Consider the following 9,115-nt stretch of genomic DNA (forward strand, 5'->3'; position numbering starts at 1 on the left):
GATCGCAAAAAGTGAAAACAAAATATAACGTTTCCTAAAATTCAGCTGTTCAAAAAAAAATGTTTCCTAAAATACAAAGTTAAAGTGAATGTCTACGAAGCATGGTATTGGCCTTGAAATCACACAATTAAGAAGTAAGAACCACTTTATAAACTCATTAAGAACCACATGGATATGCCACCTTCATAAGACATGAAGAACCACAAGTGTAACATTCACGTAGGCTCCAACTATCTATAGCAAGTGCCCCGCTAGAGTGACCTTGTCCCGCCTTGTCTACCTTATGGATTGGTAAAATTATAATTTGTCATATTTGCATTAGTGACAATACCCAAAGAAAAGGCAACCCCCCACCCCCCCCCCCCCCCCCCCCCCAAAAAAAAAAAAAAAAAAAAAAAGCTTGAGGCACCAATTACAAATATGTCAACATTAACACACACACGCTCAAGATAATAGAAAACACAACTAATCAAACTATCTCTTTGATTAATATGAAAATCACTCAAAACCTATATTGTTTTCAGTACAGACCATGACTCGGTATCTACACACACACACACACACACACACACACACACACACACACACACACACATATATATATATATATATATATATATATATATATATATATATATATATATATATATATATATATATATCTAAACCACCGGCTTGTAGAATTAGACAAGGAAACTTAAACCTATCTTGCTTAAGCTCCAAGATTCTTGGACTCCAAGTCCTACACGACTTAGGATTCCAACAATCACCCCTGAATCTCTAAGTCCTTCTAGAGACGTCTTCAATCCCGATCAAGCTCCGCATTTCCTTGAACTTGGTTCGAGCTAGTGGTTTTGTAAGAATATCCGCCCTTTGTTCTTCACCAGGAATGTACTCCACCTCCACTTGTTCTTTTTCAACACAATTACGAATGAAGTGAAACCTCGTGTGAATGTGTTTACTCCTCCCATGAAAAACGGGATTCTTTATTAGTTCGATAGCCGACTTGTTATCAACTTTAAGAATCACTTTCTCTTGCGCTTTGTTCATGATTTCTCCAAGCAAATCTTAAAGCCATATTGCTTGACATGCGGTTGTCGTGGCCGCCATGAATTCCGCCTCGCAAGATGATAAAGCAACGGTATCTTGCTTTTGCGAACACCATGTAATTGGAGATGACCCATAGTAGAAAATGTGACCGGTTGTGCTTCTTCCGTCATCCGGGTCAACATTGTGACTACTATCACTATAACCAATAAGTCGCCTTTGTCCCATCCTCTCGTACTTAATTACGTATCCAATTGTTCCTCGTAAGTACCTTAGAATGTGTTTGATTGCACCACCATGTGATTCTCTTGGACTTTGCATGTATCGGCTAACAACTCCAACCGCATATGCCATATCGGGTCTTGTTTGCAAAAGATATCTAAGACATCCTATGTGACATCCCCAATTTCACGGCCAGAAAAGACCGATTTGTTTATGCTTTGTTTTTAAAATCAGAGTAATCTTTTACAGAAAACAGTTGCGGAATTTGTTCCCAAAACAAAACATGATAAGAATTTATCAAAGCATTTCTTTAAAGAAATGTATTTTCATTATATAACAAAATCTCGGGATGTCATGTTCAATACAGACCAAAAGCATAAACAGAACAACATAGACCTTACACAGTTAATTATAACTACGGGCCTATAATCCTTATCTCTCGTTACGTCAGCCAACTTATGCTCTTGTGCCACAACCTGTAATACAAAGAAAACTGAGTGGGTCAGACTTGGGAGCCTGGTGAGCATATAGGGTTTTCAACCCACAATATTACATCTTATATATATATATATATATATATATATATATATATATATATATATATATATATATATATATATATATTCAATCATCAAACGATCATTCCAATTACCCATCCCCATTATCTCCCTTACTCTTAAGGGTGTACCCTAAGAGTCATCTATTCGTTCACTCCGTATTAGGCACTAAGACAATAGCTGCCATGATTCTTTATTAGGCACTAAGACAATAGCTGCCAGGATTCTTTATTTGGCACTAAGACCATAGCTGCCAAGGTTCTTTTGTAAAGCACTAATTCCATAGCTGCTATGGCTCGTTCATCGGGTACTAAATCCATAGATACCAGTGTAGGTACTAAGTCCATAGCTACCAACGTTTATCTAACAGGTACTAAGTCCATAGCTATCATCGTCTATCTAACAGTACTAAATCCATAGCTATCATCATCTATCTATCAGTACTAAATCCATAGCTACCAGCGTTCGTGTATACGGTACTAAATCCATAGCTACCAAGGTTCATCTATATAGTACTAAATTCATAGCCATCGAGGTTTATCTTTACATTACTAAATCCATAGCTACCAGTGTAGGTACTAAGTCCATAGCTACCAACGTTTGTCTATACGGTACTAAATCCATAGCTACCAAGGTTCGTCTTTCGTCTCATCCTCAAACTCATCCGTCATCACACACCAACTAATTCGTCTACCCATGTTCTACCCAACATATTTGTAGATATAACATACATATACAGTTTAACTCATTTAAAACCTATATAAAACATCCATCCCACGCTTATCTCAAATAAACAACAATATATAAACACATAACACGTATTTCGTAGCAAATACTTAATACTTATATGTTAGAAGAAAGTAACTATACACTCACTCATAACATATATATAATACATTCAACCAATACTTGTACTAAGATCGTGTTTATGAAAGGGACTATACACTCACTTGATCAGAAGATGATCGGACAGCACTACGGCTCTAAGAGTAGTAGCTCTTCGGTGAAACTAGAATATCTTCAAATACCTGGCTTCTCGCAGGCAGAGCTTCGGCTTGGAAACTCCTTTCTCCTCGGGATCTTCAGGGCTTCGGGACTCGCTTTGGGTCTCGGGATGATATCGGGGCTTCGGGGGGTTAAAATAGGGCTTAGAGATAGTATCGGGAGTGAGAGAGAAGAGACGGAGCAACCAAAATCGGCTGACCCTTGATTTCTATTTATAGGGTGAAATTTCTGCACTCACGTCGTGAGTTTTAAGTGTTCACGTCGTGAGCACAGTAGGTCACTGCGTTCGTCACTTGTCCACTTGCTCTGGAGGCTCCAGAAGGCGTCAGAAGTCAGTTCACGTCGTGAACACTGTTTTCACGTCGTGAACCCTGACAGTTTTGGGGTTTCGCGCCCGAACTTCAGAAATTCATAACTTTCGCATACGAACTCCGTTTTCGACGTTCTTTATATCGACGCGAAGGTGAGATTATGCTCTACAACTCTCGTTTAGACTCCGTTGGATAATTTTGATTTTAATTTTAATATATTATTAATATATTATTTTTAGTAGGCCGGGACAGGAAAACTCCGTTCGAAATTCATAACTCCTTCATCTGAACTCCGTTTTCGTCTGTCTTTTTATCGTTGGACTACTATTGATGAGATCTTCAATTATCATTTAGAAAGTTTTGGCTAAATATCACTCGACCTCAATCTCGAGTTTCAGGCTGCATACTGCTAATGCTGAAACTTCGAAAAATCATAACTTCCTCATACGAAGTCAGATTTAGACGTTCTTTTTATGCACGCTCTCGGTTTTAACGTATTATACGACTTTCATTTAGATCGCTAAGGCCAAATATCGCTCTAACATAAATTCACTATTTACGTCGCGCTGTGTCGTGCCGGTTCTGTCGCGAAACTTCGACAGGTCATAACTTCTTCGTTATAACTCGGATTTCGGCGTTCTTTATATGTACGGAATCCTTGTAACATATACTACAACTTAGTTAAGATTAATCATTCTAAATAATCTTCCATCAAAAAGTCATTTTTGATGCTTATCGTCTCTAAATTGACTAGCTCGGATCTACGGGCGTTACAATTATCTCCCCCTTAGGATGATTACGTCCCGGAATCATCAATGAAATAGGACTTGTATAATGATTCCATACGTTATCTCTTCATCCTAGGTAATAACTGTAAGTTCTATGTTTCCTCGAAAGAGTATCTAACTCTTGGACTTCTCGATAGCAGGTAGTGCTCAATCCTGCATCTGCTCTTCGTACTATGTTGTACTTTCAATCGTAACCTTCGAGTTACAAAATAAATCCTTATTGAGGACTCCTTCTTCTTCTTAGGATAAGTACTTTCCTTTATCTATTGTAACATACCGATGGGTCGTGTTCTAATGACCTCTCATCGTATGATGCAACGCTTAGACTCAAGTCTCATAGAGTCAAATTCCAGAATGGAATATACCTTCCTTCATATTCTAATGTGATATAATCACATTTTTTTACATGTAGCATTTCTAGCTACAAGCTTCCTTAACAACGAGCGCGATGCTATCGATCGCATTGATTTCAATCTTCTGACTTGAGTCAGATGCTACCTCGAACTTGGTTCTATGAACCACGTAACAAACTCATCGTAGTCGGACTCAATTTGATATGACCGCTAGGGTCAGAATATCAATCATCTTCTTAGTCACTACCGAAACAATGGTAACGACATACTTGAATAAAACGAGATCAATCACTAGCTTCTTGGTAACCTTGTGACTTTCCCTGATCCAAGTGTGAGTCATGTGCTTCCAGTAGTATATGCATCTACTACCTTTCACACCTACTCATACGCGTCCTAAGTATTGTCCCGCAGTCGACCAAGTCACCATACAAGAAAATCACACAATCATACAACACATCAGATAGCAAAACTAGGGTTTATATTATTTCTTGAAACGATTACACAAAGGTTCAAGTTCACCCTATACTACGCCTCTAATAGGCTACACTTCCTGATACAGACTTTATATATGTATATATATATATATATATATATATATATATATATATATATATATATATATATATATATGAAGTCTTCATCCTTGAATCCTCGCGTTGTTTTCTGCTTCATCAAGGATCATGTGGAATGCCCTTGGCTTTGGCGGTGCTTCTAGCCTTGCTGCTTCATTTTTCTTTGGGCAGTCTCTAGACATGTGCCCCTTGCCTCCGCATCCGTAGCACACCTTATCATTGTGTGTACAGTTCTTGGAATAGTGGCCGATCCCTCCACATTTGTAACAGGTTACTTCTTCGTTGCATGTTCCAAAGTGCTTCTTCTTGCACTTTTCACACCACTTGGGTCCATAACTTTGGTCATCTAGGTTAGACTTTGCGAACTTTCCCTTATTATCAGGTCTTGAGGATCCTTCAAACTTCCTCTTTTCTCCAACTTCAACCTTATCTAGACCCTTCTCTTTTATCTGAGTCTCGACATTCTTAGCAGCTCTAACGACTGCCTTCAACGTACTTGCCATTTTGACCGTTGGGCCAAAGTCTGATGGCAATCCGTTAGCAAAATTTTCGATCTTGGCGAGCTCAGTCGGCACCAAGTATGGAAACAATTTCATCTTTTCGATAAACGCAGTAGCATAATCATCAATGCTCATTTTCCCCTTTTTCAAGTTCTGGAACTCATTGTTCAGATCAATCAGATCTATCTCTGAGCAGTACTGCATCTTTAACTGCTCCAGGAATGATTCCCAAGACATCCTCAGGGCTTCCCCTCGAGGCATCATATCTGCCAGTAACTTCCACCAGCTCAAGACTCCGGTCTTCAGTTGTCTAACTGCAAAGACAGTCTTCTGTTTGTTGCTACAGTCGCAACTCTCAAACACCATCTCCATTTTGGAGATCCAGTTCATAATCTCAACAGGCTTTGGGCTTCCAGAAAGACTTGGCGGCTTGGCGCCCAAGAAATTTTTATACATACGCCCATCCCTGTTTCTTTCCCTTTCCGGGTCATTCCTTTCTGCCACTGGGGGTTCTGCTTGTCCAACAGTCCCACTGTAGTTACCTCCCTCTGAATGCCCTCCATTCACTTCGGGCTCTTCCACTTGAAGTGACAGTTCCTCACGATTCTGTTGGAGTAATCGTCTTATCTCTTCCATTTGGCGATCCAACATCCTCTGCATCATCGCTTGCACCCCAGCCATCGTCGTTGGCTCTGGTGCTGCTGCTACAACAGGCACTCGCTCAATCACAGGTGGTTGATTCCTGTCTTCGTTCACGTTTCCAACTCCACTTCTGGTTCTTACCATTTTTGATCTACACACCGAATATGGTGAATTCAGATCCTCAATCACGATAGATAGTTAAATCATCCTTATCACTCCGAAACATTTACATGCTAGTTCTAATATCGTAGTTGTACGCTTAGAATCCTAAACACATAAGGTTTCCAGATCCGGTCGGCAACAGACCATAGATCCGAACAAACAATATCATATATAGCAAACATATAGCATTTAGCACATAAAAGCATTTTAGGCATCTTTCCTAAAATATACTAGTGCTCGTGTCTAAAATATGGTAGACACTCATCTCACAATCATTCCTTAGCATTCTAAGTTTAAGTCTAGAAATTCCCTACAATTTCCTAGTTCGCTTAAACTAATGCTCTGATACCAACTGTGACATCCCCAATTTCACGGCCAGCAAAGACCGATTTGTTTATGCTTTGTTTTTAAAATCAGAGTAATCTTTTACAGAAAACAGTTGCGGAATTTGTTCCCAAAACAAAACATGATAAAAATTTATCAAAACATTTCTTTAAAGAAATGTATTTTCATTATATAACAAAATCTCGGGATGTCATGTTCAATACAGACCAAAAGCATAAACAGAACAACATAGACCTTACACAGTTAATTATAACTACGGGCCTATAATCCTTATCTCTCGTTACGTCAGCCAACTTATGCTCTTGTGCCACAACCTGTAATACAAAGAAAACTGAGTGGGTCAGACTTGGGAGCCTGGTGAGCATATAGGGTTTTCAACCCACAATATTACATCTTATATATATATATATATATATATATATATATATATATATATATATATATATATATATATATATATATATATATTCAATCATCAAACGATCATTCCAATTACCCATCCCCATTATCTTCCTTACTCTTAAGGGTCTACCCTAAGAGTCATCTATTCGTTCACTCCGTATTAGGCACTAAGACAATAGCTGCCATGATTCTTTATTAGGCACTAAGACAATAGCTGCCAGGATTCTTTATTTGGCACTAAGACCATAGCTGCCAAGGTTCTTTTGTAAAGCACTAATTTCATAGCTGCTATGGCTCATTCATCGGGTACTAAATCCATAGATACCAGTGTAGGTACTAAGTCCATAGCTACCAACGTTTATCTAACAGGTACTAAGTCCATAGCTATCATCGTCTATCTAACAGTACTAAATCCATAGCTATCATCGTCTATATATCAGTACTAAATCCATAGCTACCAGCGTTCGTGTATACGGTACCAAATCCATAGCTACCAAGGTTCATCTATATAGTACTAAATTCATAGCTATCGAGGTTTATCTTTACATTACTAAATCCATAGCTACCAGTGTAGGTACTAAGTCCATAGCTACCAACGTTTGTCTATACGGTACTAAATCCATAGCTACCAAGGTTCGTCTTTCGTCTCATCCTCAAACTCATCCGTCATCACACACCAACTAATTCGTCTACCCATGTTCTACCCAACATATTTGTAGATATAACATACATATACAGTTTAACTCATTTAAAACCTATATAAAACATCCATTCCACGCTTATATCAAAAAAACAACAATATATAAACACATAACACGTATTTCGTAGCAAATACTTAATACTTATATGTTAGAAGAAAGTAACTATACACTCACTCATAACATAGATATAATACATTCAACCAATACTTGTACTAAGATCGTGTTTATGAAAGGGACTATACACTTACTTGATCAGAAGATGATCGGACAGCACTACGGCTCTAAGAGTAGTAGCTCTTCGGTGAAACTAGAATATCTTCAAATACCTGGCTTCTCGCAGGCAGAGCTTCGGCTTGGAAACTCCTTTCTCCTCGGGATCTTCAGGGCTTCAGGACTCGCTTCGGGTCTCGGGATGATATCGGGGCTTCGGGGGGTTAAAATAGGGCTTAGAGATAGTATCGGGAGTGAGAGAGAAGAGACGGAGCAACCAAAATCGGCTGACCCTTGATTTCTATTTATAGGGTGAAATTTATGCACTCACGTCGTGAGTTTTAAGTGTTCACGTCGTGAGCACAGTAGGTCACTGCGTTCGTCACTTGTCCACTTGCTCTGGAGGCTCCAGAAGGCGTCAGAAGTCAGTTCACGTCGTGAACACTATTTTCACGTCGTGAACCCTGACAGTTTTGGGGTTTCGCGCCCGAACTTCAGAAATTCATAACTTTCGCATACGAACTCCGTTTTCGACGTTCTTTATATCGACGCGAATGTGAGATTATGCTCTACAACTCTCGTTTAGACTCCGTTGGCTAATTTTGACTTTAATTTTAATATATTATTAATATATTATTTTTAGTAGGCCGGGACCGGAAAACTCCGTTCGAAATTCATAACTCCTTCATCTGAACTCCGTTTTCGTCTGTCTTTTTATCGTTGGACTACTATTGATGAGATATTCAATTATCATTTAGAAAGTTTTGGCTAAATATCACTCGACCTCAATCTCGAGTTTCGGGCTGCATACTGCTAATGCTGAAACTTCGAAAAATCATAACTTCCTCATACGAAGTCAGATTTAGACGTTCTTTTTATGCACGCTCTCGGTTTAACGTATTCTATGACTTTCATTTAGATCGCTAAGGCCAAATATCTCTCTAACGTAAATTCACTATTTACGTTGCGCTGTGTCGTGCCGGTTCTGTCGCGAAACTTCGACAGGTCATAACTTCTTCGTTATAACTCGGATTTCGGCGTTCTTTATATGTACGGAATCCTTGTAACATATACTACAACTTAGTTAAGATTACTCCTTCTAAATAATCTTCCATCAAAAAGTCATTTTTGATGCTTATCGTCTCTAAATTGACTAGCCCGGATCTACGGGCGTTACATCCTACCACCTTTCGATATTGTGTCGGGTCGATTTCGGGTTCATCTTCGTCCTTTGACAATTTATTTCCCGGTTCCATTGGAATGTGGGTCGGATTGCAATCATGTAAACCACCTTCTTT

This window comes from Lactuca virosa, chromosome 7 (assembly GCF_052849685.1).
Source record: "Lactuca virosa cultivar CGN04683 chromosome 7, Lactuca_virosa_CGN04683_v6, whole genome shotgun sequence".
Taxonomy (NCBI): Eukaryota; Viridiplantae; Streptophyta; class Magnoliopsida; order Asterales; family Asteraceae; genus Lactuca; species Lactuca virosa.